This window comes from Liolophura sinensis, chromosome 10 (assembly GCF_032854445.1).
Source record: "Liolophura sinensis isolate JHLJ2023 chromosome 10, CUHK_Ljap_v2, whole genome shotgun sequence".
NCBI classification, from domain to species: domain Eukaryota; kingdom Metazoa; phylum Mollusca; class Polyplacophora; order Chitonida; family Chitonidae; genus Liolophura; species Liolophura sinensis.
In genome coordinates this window covers 31,121,170-31,137,434 of record NC_088304.1, presented here as the reverse complement: position 1 = coordinate 31,137,434, position 16,265 = coordinate 31,121,170, and the positions used below count along the sequence as shown (strand labels likewise).

The following is a 16,265-nucleotide window of genomic DNA, read 5'->3' as shown; positions in this document are numbered from 1 at the left end:
TGGACTGATGCTTAACTTCACACTTACTTATACAATGGGTTAGTTTTATGGGTGGAGGAAACCGTAATTCCCCAACGTAACCCCTGACCTTTGGCAAGTTACTGACAATCTTTCTGATGTTTGAGGCACAAATATGTACATCATATTGGTGGAAGATAAGTGGAAGACAGGTGGAAGTCTTCAACTAACATTAGGCCTTGCAAACAAGCCGTGTCAACTACTTATTATCACAAAGGTTCCATGAACAGTGAGAGGTGGGAAACCTACAAACTTGTTGTTCAAGTAACCACTTGACAATGGCCAGACAATTACATTAACTCTGTAGTTTCACTGAGGCAGCACCTTAACAGCATTTAAACACATGAAAGTGGTGCTCCAAGAAACACTAACAAGTTTTGACCAACATAACTTCAGGAGTGTCATTGAGGCAGCACAATAAAATAAGAACACTTAGGTGCTACAAAGAGACATCACTGAGTTCTGACCACTATAGTTTCAGAAGCATCATTGAGGCAGCACCATAACAGCATATAAAGGCTTAGTAGTGGTGCTATCAGGAGACACCACTGAGTTCTGACCAAAAATAGTATTTCCTTAAATGCTCAACAGAAAAACTGTGTACCTGTTTACAAATCATTTTTCAATTAAAGATATGCATATTAGTATGATTATTCGGGGAACTTTATTCAACTTAACATAATCTGAACAAAAACGTTTTTTAACAACAGTAAACATGAGCAATAACTTCTGTGTTATATCACCAAATATAAACTAGTTCATATAAATAGCACCGATCAACAGGTCAATGAATAATAATTTTCTTCTTTAACAACTGACTATCTGACTGAGTTGACTGAATTTCCATGGCTTTCTTTTCACATGAGTTATTACCAGGAAGACAACCCCCTGAAATAAAATAGGCTTTGGCACAGGTTCTTACCTAAATCTTTGTTAAGTCATGCCTTTCAGTACAAATGTGTTCAATCCCAATTTTGAAATTTTGTCAAAACTGAAAATTTAAGCTCAGAATTAAATTCCTAACTTGCATATTTGTGAAATATTTCCATGGTCTGGAGGACAGCAGTTGGAATGCAGAAGATTGAGGCCAGGGCTGTTAGGGCGAAAGACCAGCCTAAGGTAAAGTTAGGTAACACCAGCCTGGTCCCGTACAGGACAATGCCAGCAAACATCGTTCCAACTGAAACAAAAACAGACAAGGAATTTTAAACAGTCCTTAGTGCTTCTTTAAACAGTCCTTAATACCACACTGTCATGATTATTGCTATTTCACTCCTATTGGGCTTTTCATGGAATTTCCTTCTTTTGTATTTCTCTCAATGCTAATTCCCTTAAAACCCTACCTCTTCCATTAACCCTATATAAGCTATACAATATTTTGGGCTTGAAGAAGTTGTGCACAGTGCGCTGAAACAACCGTACATGCAGGAACAGCTTGAGCACAAACATTTTGACTTTAAGTGTGGCTAAACAGGTGGCAGTTGGATTTGAACCTCCAACTTCATTAAAATGCCCTGCACCAGTAGGATTCTATGACAGCCATACCAGTGAAATGAATGAACCAGAGTGGCTTTGACATCACCACATTCCAATTCAAGGGTAAACAAACATTGTGAACTGTGTATTACTCCCACTTTATATATGCTGATGGTTGGTGAATTACAGAGTGAAAGCTGCAGACATTGGGGAGATTCAGTTTAATCCAAAATGAAACCATAAAGAACAATGAGGTGGGTTTCTCTTGTGTTGCCTATATATTAGGAGTGTATGGAAGCCAAATAACAATACCTTGAAAGACTGCAAAACATTTTTTTTTTACTAAAAACAGGCCTTTTTAATGAACAGTGGGTCCCTACTAAATTTCTGTACCGTTGAACAGCTATAGTTATCTGCCTAATTTCTCTCCATCCACCAGCTGAGCACATATATACATAAAACTGAAGAGCTGAGGTGTTGCATCTAAGAAGTTCAATACCTTTAAAAAAAGGCAGTTTCTCAGACATGCCAATGCTAGATAATATGTCTTTTTCAAGTCAACTCACCTGTAGTGTAGGAAAGGATGGTCAAGAAAATGGCAAAGGCTTTGTGCTTGAATGTGGTTGAGCAGATATAGACAAAATTGAATGCGCAACACAGGCATAAGCAAATGTAGCCTGTTGATTCCAGTGCACGGGAAGTCCTGAGATTGTCTGTAAAAAAAAAGAAACACACCAAAACGTATACCCGAAAACGAACTAATGAAGTTGTCAAAGTGGTGTGTTCCTTCCACGAGTGCATTATGAATTTTGCTGCAGTAGTACTAGTAGTTTAGTGAAATTACTTTCAGCAACAATGAAATAAATAAGCCTGTACAAAAAAAAAAAAGAAAAAAAAAAGATAAGATAAAAGACAATAATAAACACAAAAACGATCCAATTAAAAATGAAAGATACGGTACACGATGTCACTTCTTACAACATATAACTTTCTTTCTATATCCTTATTTAATTTTGTATATTCTTAAATATTTATGGGAAACTATGAGGCCTATTTTAACAATTCTGTTTTGTGAAATGGATATCAAGCTAAGAGTGACGCCTAGGCTACAATGTTTAACCCATGTACGTTTCTGATGTAAAACTTTACTGGTAACTTTTTAAAAAACTTTAACAAGAACGTCTATGCTAACTTCAAATTGCTCGGCCATTACAACACTTGTACTTTTCAATCAACTAACTGTTAACTAATACCTGAATAGCTTGACCCTTGTCCATCGATGTTGCCGTAAATCAGACAATCTAGCGTTCTATTTGTGGATTCCGTACACCGGAACCACAGCCCATAACTTACATAAGTTTCATTTGATTGTAAAAATTGCCAACAGGAAGAAGCAAAACCCGAGACCAGAAACACGGCGTTAGTTATGGCAATCAACAAGACTATTTGTGGGTAAATCGAAGTGTCCTGAAACCCCGACATAGTAAGCTTTCCCTCTTCTTTGCACACAGTTCTGCTTCATAGTTGTCTTCCCCTGATGTGCAGATGGCGCTTCCTCAAACGGCGCCGACTGTCGGGCTACAACTGAGGAAGCTATGAACAGGGGAAGTAAACCAGTCCAGTTCATTCGATATCAGCAGTTTTGTGCATTATAAGGGACAACCTCTGTTATCTCATCGGATCAGTACCAGTTGTCAGACAGCAATTTTACTTGGAGTGTTTATATTAGGAAACGTGATCCAAAATGGTTGCCTGACGTTTTGACAGGTCACATGATACAGTTGGACCTTTTCTGCCTTTATCAATGGTAGGTCACATGATCAAAGATTTCGAATTCGAAAGTCCCCTATAGGTAACGAATATGGCAGTGCCATCAATGAATCTTCTCACCGTACCTATGTGTGGAAATAATAAACAAATGAAGTCAAAATATTTTGATTTGCTTAGTTCGTTGATGGTCCATTTTTCATGTTTATGTGACAGCCAGAGGACCACATGTGCTCTCAACCAGGATTCACGTATGACTTCGCTATAGTTATCATGCGTTAGATAATACCATACGTTCATAATTATCCACTGTAATTCACAATAACACTTATTTTAATGTATGTGCCCTAAGAAAGAAAAAAGAAGAACCAAAAAGTTTCGAACTCCTCCTAGAGATGCAACCTGTTGTCTGCAGTGACTGCGTCAGTTCACTGTACGGCCTACTATGAAGGATGCCTAAAATGACTTTGGCAGAAATACGAATTTTAAACTTGCCAAAATATGACAAATCAGATCACATTATAAAGTTTATATTTTACATATGAAGACAAACGTTAACTAAAACGAAACTTTGACAGCACCTAGAAACACATACATGAACGTTTCATTAAAGATATGTTTCTGGTTAACCTTGATCTTCATACTGTAAATTAAAACTGTAGTACCCCGTTTGCATGAAAAATTCAAGTTTTTGATCGAGAGAGCATTTTTGGCGGGTTATTACCAAGCAACCATCTCTTTTATGGTCATATAACTGTTATGGGCGCTTCGACCAAGTTTTGTACTTCTGAATTGGAAATTTTCAGAATTTTACTGGGATTTGGAAATTCACACTTTCTTGTCGCACCTCTCTCGGTCCGACTCTTCGCTTGACCGTACCAGGTCCTCTCTTTAACATGTACAAAGACCAAATAGATACATTCTCATTGACATCTGCATCCATACACTCCATACAAACACACATAAATGCGTAAATATGAAAGTAGACAAACAGGTAAAACAATAAATAAATAAATAAAATAAATGCACAAAGACATGAATAACAGACTAATCGGAAATATTAATATAAGTTGATTGTTTGTTTCCGCGGGTTTCATTTTTGTGAAGTGCATTTGGTACATATGATATCGGTCCTCAGAATCAACGTATATGAAAGCGAACTTCTGCCCACGGTTTTTCATTTCACTGCCTAGTGAGTTGTAATCAGTGTTCTACGGGAGGCAAATACATAAAGTTAAACACCTCAAATATGTGACAGAACTCTGTCCAGTCAATTGGAGCTTAGGCCGGTCACCTAGTGGGTCGCTGACGAACCCTCAGAGCAGATGACAAGTGATCAGCTGTGCAGAGACTTATACCCCGGGTATGCCTCACGGGAATGTAGATATGTCATCTCTTAAGTCGTGAGCATAAACCAACCACGTAATGAATACAAAGATTGAAGAACTGGTGAAACGCCTCGCAAATCTAATTAATTTATAACTGCAGGGAACTGTTGACTCCATTGTGCAATAAAACTATGACAGAATCTGTAAGGCACAATGTTGAGTGCTGACTTCCTCTCCAGCCGTACGTGCGTAGGTGTGGCATCAACCTGCAGATGGTCGTGGGTTTCCCCTGAGCTCGGCCTGGATTCCTCCTACCATAATGCTGGCCACTGTCGTATACGTGAAATATTTTTGTGTACGGTGTAAAACACCAATCAAATAAATAAATAAATAAATCAAACGTATGTACCGATATGACAAGATACAAGGATGTCTGATGGTGATGCGATATAAGTCAGTTTGTTACTAGAGATCTCATTCCATAATACTCATGAGATGATCCATTAATTTATTTTTAAATAAAGAGAAATAGTTGATAGTTTTGAGATTCTAGAGAATTTTGTTCCATTCTCGAGGACCTTTCGAATGGATGGAGTAGAGGGAGAGGTTAGTTCTTGTAAATGGTCTACGGACTTTATTTATTTGTTTATTTCACTGGTGTTTTACGCTGTACTCAAGAATGTTTCACTTATACGACGGCGGCCAGCATTATGTTGGGAGGAAACCAGGCAGTGCCTGGGGAAACCCACGACCATCCGCAGGTTGATGCCAGACTTTCCCTGAGGCACTCCACAGACATTTGGGAACATAGACGGGATAGCCTCTTTACAGGAAACACATTGTGACCTGTTGACCAGATAACTCTTAAGATATAGATGCTTAAAAGTCAGCCTTCCGCCAAAGTACCCAACACACCTCGTGACTTATCTTGTCTATCAAGCCAATGAGCACCTTTTACAGCACTATTTTCCCATTAGAACAACAAGTCCAGCTTTCAATAAGCATGTCCTCATTAGAGATAAGCCCTTGCGTAAAGTGTTAATTAATATTCCAACCACCAATGTTCACCCACTTCTTAACAACGTAGCGACTAAGTTATGGAGGATCTCCACGGTGATAAAATACGCTTTTCACCCAAACCACTGATAGTTTACGGCAGCCTCAGGATGCGTCTCATCTTCAGATTCTGGGTGGCCTTCGCTGTCAACCTGTCTTTCTCTTGCTGTCATAAAAGCGAGGCAAGCGGAACGCTGGTCGCTGGCAGGGCTACAGACGTTCACGAGTGGAAAAACGATAGCGTTTATGCAGAGACAACAGTTTCACCAGTGTTGGAAGCAGGCGAGGGTTTTGCAACTTCTGTTGCAAGTTTGTCGGCCTTCCAGACCATTCAGGACACAAAAACGGCCAGCTCACCAGTCAGTGTGCAGAAGGGCGAGAAACACACACGGGAAACAGGGGAAACCACTGCCAATGAACAACAGAACCCAGTGGTGGCCACAGAAGCGCAAGGAAAGGTTTGGCAAATGTCGACTATGTCTCAGAACATCCAATACGATACTCTGGCTTTATCTGCTGGAATTCCAAAGTCAACTCCCTCCAACACTGTAACAGAACAAGATCAGAATTTCTCACTTTATACAACGCACGGCGTCGTCAACGATGTTTTAATTATGCAGGAACTAAGGTCGAGTGGTGCTGTCGGTTCTTACGAAAAATTCGTCACAAACTGCTCGGAAAAGGGAGAGAGACTCTGCGGATGTTCTGCCTCCTGTACTGTTGTTGACAATTGCTGCTTCGACAATGATTTCATTGAAACTGTCATAGAATCTGACACACAGAGGTACTCGTGTTACTCGGACATTAACGAAAAATGGACTCTGTCTTCGCCAAGTCGCCTCATCAACCAATGTTCTGATAACTGGACAGATAAGGCTGTGCGTGATCTGTGCGAAAATCCAGCTGCGAACGATCTCAAGACTTATATCCCCTGCTATTCAACGAACACGCTCCTTTCATACAGAAACATATATTGTCTCCAATGCAACGGTCTGTCGGAATACTCTTTGTGGGAAGTCACTTTTCAGTCAGCCATGCCGTATTATTTTTTCTATGCAAATACTTTCGAGAAACTGAACAACAGCGCAGGTCGTCTGCTTTATCTTCGTGGTCAACAGTTTGTTCTGTCCCCGCAAACGGGCTTTGAGCCTTCCCACTGCTCCTTTGCTGTGGACAAATGTAATTCTGAGTTTACTACAGAGACCTTGTCCAAGATGTGTAGCGCCTACTATAACCCTGTTCTGATCAAGGGCTCCATGTACAGGAACGTCCACTGCTTTCAGTGTGCCACGGGGCTGTCAATCGAGGATCTAAATCCATCACAAATAGTTCGTCGACGCCAATACCCAATGTCACTTCTGCTGAACATGAGATTAGATCAAGTAAGTAGACCTTTGTTGCTGGTCCAGATGTGTTTGTATAGACCTACTTTGTCCATCTTTTTTGTCATTGTACTGTAGAAAGCCTTTTAAACATCATGGCACTAAAGGTTTTATCTCATGTTGCAGTTATTTAGCAATTTAGTTGACAGTAAGCTTTAGTTCTACACTTATTTTGACAGATCATTAATAAGAACATTTCAGTTATAGTTATATAACTATAACTATATACTTTATAGTCATGTTAAGGCTGTAACGCTACTAGTCGGACTTCAAATCTTTGCTTACTTGACAGAAGCGTAAGGCTTGTCCAGAAGCAGGATGTGTGCCAGAAGTAACCCGGATACGTGGATATTCCCAAGCTTTCTTTGCTGTCGTCTCGTATACCCTTGCCGCTAACATCTCTTCCTTGGATAGACAGGCTATAATTGATTTAAACTCAAGGTGGGTACAGTCGCCAATCATTGCATTTATCAAAGCAAAACTAAAGCAATACAATCACACTGTACGTCTTGAGATCCCGAAAAAATACGAACTTGAGGACCTAAAAGAAACGAAAATCACCCTTGTGATAGAAGACGACATACTCGTTGGAAACATCCCGGCCATTGATCAACTGGTGCTTTCCATGAATTTCGAGTCGGACGTTGACAACCTCGTGCACGTCAGTTGTTGTCAAGATGTTCATGTTCTTGGCTCTCAACCAAAAGCTAGTCTCAGGACTGAAGAAATTCAGACAGATTCCCCTTGTGCGGAAATGACCTGCAACGGAAACAACACAACAATTCCGCTTGCCGTAAATTCTGCCCACACCCATTTACAGATGTTCCAATTCAGTATCATTCTCTTTATTTGGCTTTCCTTGGTGGCAGTTCAAGGCTGATCGTTCGTGACATCCATGATGCATGATCGTGTTTATTAAGGTCATTTCCTCGCTTAGAAAACTTGTTGCTCAGCTACCGTACGTTTGCACTAAGTTAAGCTGCGCTAGTATCTTGTTATATTCCATCTAAAGTAAACTGAACTATATGTTCACTGAATAATAATTACCCCGTGGTAAAGGTATATTTTTGTCTCCAAATGCAGTATTGCATTGTTTAAGATGAATCAGATGAATGTAAGTACATCTCATACTTCAGAAAAAGAAATCTGAAATCGGGGATAGTGCTTTTGCGTCGTTGTTGTATTTATGAGTCCGAGATACAAGCTGTGGATATTGCTATCATCGGTAACAAGAGCTATGTGCTTTTCTTCTTTTGTATTGTTTGTTGTGCATTTTTGTTTTGTTATTCGGAACTGTATATTTTACATGTGATTATTTTTATCGACAAAAAAAATAAATAATAAAAAAAAAGAACCAAAAAAAAAAACAAAACGAAAAAACACACAAAATAAAAGTATAAATGTGTATACACTTAAATAACTCGGAACTGAAATCTCCGCTAGATCAGAGCTTATATAGGATTATCTCTTATCACTGCTTTCTGTTTATTGTAAGTTGCGTAAATTCAATTAGCTACAAAATTAGTCATACTCGCTACCAAAACCGTCTCACGTCACGCGACAACCTCTCACTATGTGATAGTCCGCTTTCCGCCATCCATAAAAATTGATCACGCCTTTGTGTAAGCGAACAACGCCTCGTGAATAGGTCACCAAACTGTCGACGTGGAGAGTAAAAACGTTTGGTAATGAATGACTGATGGGTGGCCAGTGGACAGTTAACCACGCCCACAAGAGAGTCCTGTTACATAGCAGAAACCGTTTTGATTTCTCTTCTCTATACTTATAGATATATGCAAAAGAATTGTAAGAGTACATATGTGTTGAACATACAGAATAAGACCAGAGCATCGACGACAGTGTGATAGCTGGCAAATGATCACAGGTTACCGGTGAAATGCTCTCTTAAGTATTTAGCTCAGCTCGGGTTTTATTCTGTTCATGTAAATGCTCAATAGTCTTTCTTACTTTTGTGCCAGAAACTTTCGTTTTATTTGTAAACATGTGCTTTACTTCTTTCACATATGTGGACATCATTTGTGTATATGTATTTAAATAATTGAATGTTTGCACATATGAATAATTTTAATTGTACATTCATGTGTTTACAAAGGAATTGTATATATGTACAACAAATTTACATATGTACCAAACAATTGGACATAGGTACATTTCTTTGCAGATCGGTAGATAATAATAATGAAATAATAGTCTTTGCTATCTGATATGGTTTTTATGGTCTGATATGGTTTTATGGACGTTTTGGTTGGCAATCATGGGCGATTATTTCTTGTGCCGTACTTCCGAATGGTTTGAAGTTTTGGTTCTGGACCCGTGTGGTTGCACACAGCAAACCCTTGATACATGTTTCTGTAAAGTAGCCGGCAAACATGTCAAATATTTTGTCGACATGTAGGCCTCCAACAGTTGTCGTACTTGCATGGCGGATGGGTATGGTTCTAGTATGCTGGAACGCCTACATCATTACCGGTAATAAAACGTGAAATATAGTATTTCGTTGTACATACTCAACAGGTTTTCTCGTTTTTTCTCTCTGTTTACTCCATAAATATAACCAATGGCGGATGTTTTGGGCTGCCTGTAATTGTAAAGATTAGAACGTCAGGTTATTTACAGATTCGCTTTCTAATGAGAGTGAGGTTTTACTCAGGGTAACAATCTATACCGCCTATTGAGTTGTAATCAGTGCCCTGCGGGGCGGGGTAAATACATAGTTTAACACCTCAGATGTATGACAGTGCAGATGAGCTGTGCAGAGATTTATCCCCGGGCATACTTCACGTGGATATATATAGTGTAATCTGGAATGTCGTGAGCATAAGCCACAACAGTGAATATAAAGATTGAAGAGCTGGTGAAACGCCAGATGGTTGATGGAGTTTAATGTTTCTCTTTCCCAAGCTCAACACCAATCATGTGTGTGTGAATGTGTTATTCACACACTACATATATACTGATTCTAGGTATCAGCTTAGCCAAAAATTGCTTCCACTTTCATTTTCTTGCAAAAGCTAAATAGATTCGTTAGACCACAACTAATCGATGAATCCACATTGATATAATAAGACTTACAGCACAGAGAGTAAAATCAGAGAAGCGACGACCGTGATAGAGTTGGTAAATGATCAGATGTAAGTGATGAAATACGGTCTCTTATCAATCAGTTCGGGTTTCATTGTGAGTTTTTGTTTTTAATAAAGAGCAGAAAATGCCCGTTTCTCTACTCAAAATCTGTGTTGTCATCATTTTTACGATACAGTAACATTAAAACAATGCAATGAGACCCCAGAGGTAACATTTCTTTTGCATTGTCACGGTGGATGGTATTGGACCATGCTGACCTGGTGGCTTCTTCAGGAAAACATCAAAGTTAACACAATGGGCGATCGTTCAGGCTAATATATACAGTTAAATTCTTATTTAAAAGAAATTTGTTCTTTTGTCATGCATCTACATCTTAAAGTGTCTCTCAGGTCTAATTAATTTTTTACGACATGGAACTTTTGAATCCGTTATGCAATTGTACTATCACAGAATCTCAAAGGCATAATGTCGAGTAGCCGACATAAATCTCAGTCCTGTTACTGTATATAAATTACTTTGTTCACCATTTATTTATAGAGGATCTCCAATGAGTGACCCAATATATCAGCTTTATTAAACGAGTGGTGTAATTTCCATTTTTACCGAGCCTCTGGAGAAGAACAAAGGCAAATTACATCAAGAGTGTAATAAATTGGATTTAATGGGTCACGAATCGCATATCCTGTTTATCCCATAATTTATTTTGAAGAGATTTAGGGGTTTGATAGAGAAGAGTACGTCTGTTTGTTTTGACAAGTATGTAAATGAGAAGCGCACTGATATCATTGTATGTGACACGATTGGAGCCGAATCACACATTTAACTAAATATCGTTCTAGAAAACATGAAGAAATATGTGATTTCTATGAACAGAAAACATAACACAGTCCACTAGTGTGCTATAAGATGACGAGCTTTCTTTTTTTTTCAAAAATATCAGAATTAATAATTGCTCATTTATCGAAACATTTGGCTCCAAAACTAAAGTTCAATGTGGCAAATAGAATGGACTAGATCTAGTCATAATCTTGATGTACATCAGTTGCAAACATTTTCATACACACGACACAACTCTTTGGTGCTCAACAAAGTAGTAAGTTAAGTTTGTAGGGTTTTAATTTCGTGCAAATCTGATACTGAGGCATGCTGTTGTCGTTGATTTATTTATTTATTTATTTGATTGGTATTTTACACCACATCAAGAATATTTCACTTATACGACGGCGGCCAGCATTATGGTGGGTAGAAACGGGGCAGAGCCCGAGGGAAACTCACGACCACCCGGAGGTTGCTAGAAGACCTTCCCACGTACGGCCGGAGAGGAAGCCAGCATGAGCTGGACATGAACTCACAGCGACCGCATTGGTGAGAGACTCCTGGGTCGTTACGCTGAGCTAGCGCAATAACCAACTGAGCCTCGGAGGCCCCTGTTGTCGTTGACTATTGATCTTGAGTTGGCCGTTTGTAACTGCCGGTATCTTGTTTAGGCTTACAGCGTCAAGCGCTTCATTTCCTTTCACCCACCTTTGCTATTTTTCATATTTCATGAAGGTAAATTTTATAACTATCTAGTGTACAAAAGACTTAACCGTTGTGTACCAAGAAACCGGTGTCCCGGTGCAGTAAGTGATAGCTAACCTGTTTCATTGGTTCCGTACTCCAAAATACTTTTATTTATACTACGGCGGCCATTGTTATGTTGGAGGAAACCGGACAGAGCCCGGAGGACACACACGACCATCCACAGATCATCAGGCAAAGCCGTGATGTTAATTACAGTGTATTAGATGTCACTGGTGGAGAATTGCTCACACTCTGTGTCATCACATTAAATAAAGAGTAACAAAAACTTATTTCACTAGTACAGAATCCTCTTTTTTTTTTTTTACAAAGACAGAGTTTCTATATTGTGTTGTATTAAAACATAAGGTAAAACTGCCCTCAAAGCCAGTACAGGAATGCAAGTGACTCATAAATATCTGCTCATGTTGTTGACGGCAATATACCATGGGAGCTTAAATAATCTCAGGGCGAAAAAATGGCGGAGGGAGAGGGGAGTTGTCGAAACTTTAAGATAAGGAAATCGTGTCTTTTTCTCGAAATATCGACTTTCTTATCTCGAAATTTGGACTGTCGCGATTTTATATATATATATAATAAAACTGTAATAAAATACACTGTTGACCATAAAGTTGGAATAAAATATTTTAGCCACAATCCCAGAAGTTTAATATTATTTTTCGCCTCAAAAATAATATAAGCCGACACGAATTGATGCATAATCTCTCTCTACTACGTGTACAAAAATGTTTTATTCTATGCTAATATGAGAATTACATAAGAGGCTCTGATGGTAGTGATGAAAAGCTCTGTGCCTGGTGCTTCTCCAGTGATCTTCATTCAGAGAGAGGTCAAATTACCTCGCGCATAACGGAGTTCTCGGTTTCGCATGGAACAAAAAGTAGTGTAGCGGGGATTCCGGCTATGCCTCGTGCTACTCCAATGCCAATACGCCGGAGAGTGATTGCCCTCCATCAAGAAGGCTACAAACAGTCCGATGTTGCCGATTTTGCAGGCATATCGCAAAGTACAGTCAGCAAAATCATCAGACGTCATCGAGACGTGGGTCATTTGCGGCCACGTCAAACTCCAGGACGACCACGACTGACTACGAGACGGGATGACCGCCGACTGCTCAATCTCTCTCGCACAAACCGAAAAATGTCTGCAAACCATCTTCGCCGTTTGTGGCGGAGGCATTACGGAATCAATGTTTCCCGAACAACGGTGAATCGCAGATTACTTCAGCATGGTTATCGAGCAAGACGTATGACCAGATGTCCCCGCCTAACCGCCCAACATAGAGTCCAAAGGCTTCGCTGGGCTAGGGAGCACAGACAATTGGAGTTAGGGCATTGGCGACATGTGTTCTTCACGGATGAGAGTCGCTTCTTCCTGAAACCTGTGGACGGAAGGCAAAGGGTTCGTCGTTTGCGAGGAGAAAGCCTTCGAGATTACTGTGTGCAGGAAAACAATCAAGGGGGTGGCGGTTGAGTAATGGTTTGGGCCGGTATTCACTATGGTGGAAAAACGCCGTTGGTGGTGCCCGACGAAAACGTCAACGCCGTCGTGTACATTGATATCCTTGAAAACCATTGCCTTCCATACCCACGATGGGTTTATGGAGACAATTTTCGTTTGCAAGACGACAACGCTACACCACACAGGGCCGCTGCAACACGAGAATTTCTTCGGGCACAAGGGGTGGAGCAGTTACCTTGGCCATCGTGTTCCCCTGATATGAACGCAATAGAACATGCCTGGGACAAGTTAGGGCGAGCCATCAACGCACGTGACAAAATTGCTGAAAATCCTCAAGAACTGGCACAGGCTCTGATCAATGAGTGGAACGTTCTGCCCATTGAATTCATTAACAATCTGGTCGACAGCATGCAACGACGTCTTGACGCATTGATTCGTGTCAGGGGTGGTCTTTCGAGATATTAATGACTGTTTCTCTTACAAACTGTATTGTCTGTAACTTATAATACGAAGGGAACAAATACGTTTATGTTTGTGATATGGAGACATTGCAGTAAAGCCTTCAATCCTTTCGTCTTGAAATGCCAGTTTTTGTTTTTACGCCGTTCTACAGCCTATAATCGATCCATTAAAGATTACAATAGGCTGATATGTGTAGAAAAGACCAACATTTGGTGTTATGCTGATATCTACGCCATAATCAAGCATTCAATACCGCGTACAATTAGAATAACTCCGAATTCAGTCGTCGAATTAATTTATTCCAACTTTATGGTCAACAGTGTATATGTTCCCTTGCATTTATTCCATCCGGTAATGGTAACAATGACCATTGATGTAGCTATGATTTATGAAGGAAGTGAGTACAGAAATTGTTGGATGAAAACTGGTCGTAGGGAGGAAAATAAAAGAAGAAAAGGTCGGACCAAGGAAGTGATACAAAGTGAGCGCCTACTGTCGTCCACAAATTTGACCTTCAAATCACTGTCAAAGGCATATGTGCACTTAATTTCCGATCTTCATCTTTCTCATTGTTGTTTTTGGGCTGACCATGCCAGTACATTTTTCCACCTAGAGTTTTCTTGTTCTTGAAGGCGTAGTTTGTGTTGAAGTTGTTTGCCATCACCGGGATTGGAATGCTAACAAGGAGCATACCAACAATTGCACATAAGCTCGCCACCAAGTACCCGATATGGACTTAGGATACACGTAACCAATGGTTGTTATGGTAACCAGGCTCCACCAAAATCCAGTGAACACCGTTTCAAAGGTGTCGTGTTAAAGAAGTTCTGCGAAGAAAATTGCGTTGTCGAAGAAGAGCAGGGCTAAAACCATCAGGACTCACAGAAGTAAGAGCTCTTGCGCGAAGAGACAAAACTGGCACGACAAAACCACGGTAATGACAATCCGGAGAACCCGGAAAGCCAGAAGGCCTTGCAAGATAATGATGCCGATGATTATGTCCGGGTTGTTGCTTTGGAAACTACGATCGAGGTAATACAGGATCAGCATCAACCTCAAAGGCAACAGATATATAGAACGTCACATTCAGCGGGAAAAGATCGCGCGAACTTGAGCTTGTCCGGGCTACAAATTAGCATGGTGGAGTACTCCAGCGTGAAGAACACGAAGCAGAAGATGTCGAAGTAGAAGAGGATGAAGTGAGGTTGGGTTGTGAGGAGACGGTGAAGTTTGGCGTTCCACTTGCTCTCGCGCGTCTTTCGTCGAGCCCGACGCTAAGGCCGTGCTGTTCGTGGCGTAAACCCAGTTGTAAAATGGAGCCTTCTCCCTCAGAACCGCCAATGTTCCAAACATGTACGTATAGATGTTGAGTAATATCAGTAGGCTGGTTAAGATGCAGTATACCTGTACGGAGAAAGAACAAAAATATATCAGATTAAAGGAGAACTCCGGAATTCCGGAATATAGTATTCTGCTCATTTCTGTAACAAATCTCAGAACGTTTTCTGAGTTATTAGAGAAATGATTCATTTGAGACAGTAGCATTATGTTCTAAGCCCCCGTATATCAGGACAAAATATTGAAATCCGCCAGACTAGTCTACTTACTCAAGCCTGTAGGTCACACCATTATAGCTGAAATGTAGAAACCGTGCAGTCAATACATTTATGCCACATATTGTGTTGGCTTCGGGTGCAGCATACTGAAATATCTTTTCTCAACTTTACCTCGAGCATATGAACTCTGTATGCTCATCAATCAGCAATTTGTCAAGCAGCCATACGACAGCATACTCTACACAATAATCTGGACAGCTCTATCTTAATTATTTCAGTAAAAAGATATTTATCTTTTCTCAAATGTGCTCCTTACACCTGAGTATTATAAAGCTTTTCAGGGGCCTCCGTGGCTCAGTTGGTTAGCGCGCTAGCGCAGCGTAATGACCCAGGAACCTCTCACCAATGCGGTCGGTGTGAGTTCAAGTCCAGCTCATGCCGGCTTCCTCTCCGGTCGTACGTGGCAAGGTCTGTCAGCAACCTGTGGATGGTCGTGGGTTTCTCTCGGGCTCTGCCCCGTTTCCACCCACCATAATGCTGACCGCCGTCGTATAAGTGAAATATTCTTGAGTACGGCGTAAAACACCAATCAAATAAATCAATAAATAAATAAATAAATATAACGCTTTTCAATAAGGCTGTTAAATGTTGCTCCGTGAAACTTTCCTTTGAGAACCAAACTCTATCTCCCAATAGCCCAACGCCATTTAACGGTAAATTCCTCTAATTTGTACTTTGCCTTTGATGATCAAAAGGGCAATATGACACCGCAAATGAAGAGAATATACAAATGTATTCTTTGATTTTGTTTATCTTTGCCTTAGCATTTGTCCGGTTTTATCGTTCTTTACACTGCAAATGACACTGAGAGAAATTTACCCAACACTAACCCATATAATATGATTGCAATGAATGAAAACCTTCTGGTTTGTTTTCACGGAGTAAATAATGCATCTGTCCTTAAGAAAATGTTCACAAAATTCAGAGGTAAAGAAATAAGATATTGCTATTGCTGCTGAAACTGGTATTGTCCTAGTTGGATATCATCCTACCTTACACACAACACCAATCCC

General features: G+C 40.1%; 1 long non-coding RNA gene across 1 annotated transcript; it reads right to left on the bottom strand.

Annotated features, from left to right (window-relative positions):
* Positions 1-668: 668 nt before the first annotated feature.
* Positions 669-3,028, bottom strand: LOC135477211 (uncharacterized). The gene is made up of 3 exons (XR_010445150.1): positions 2,748-3,028; positions 2,061-2,207; positions 669-1,198 (listed from the first exon to the last, which is right to left on the bottom strand). It is a non-coding gene; the product is annotated as an uncharacterized LOC135477211 (long non-coding RNA).
* Between the last annotated feature and the right edge of the window lie 13,237 nt (positions 3,029-16,265).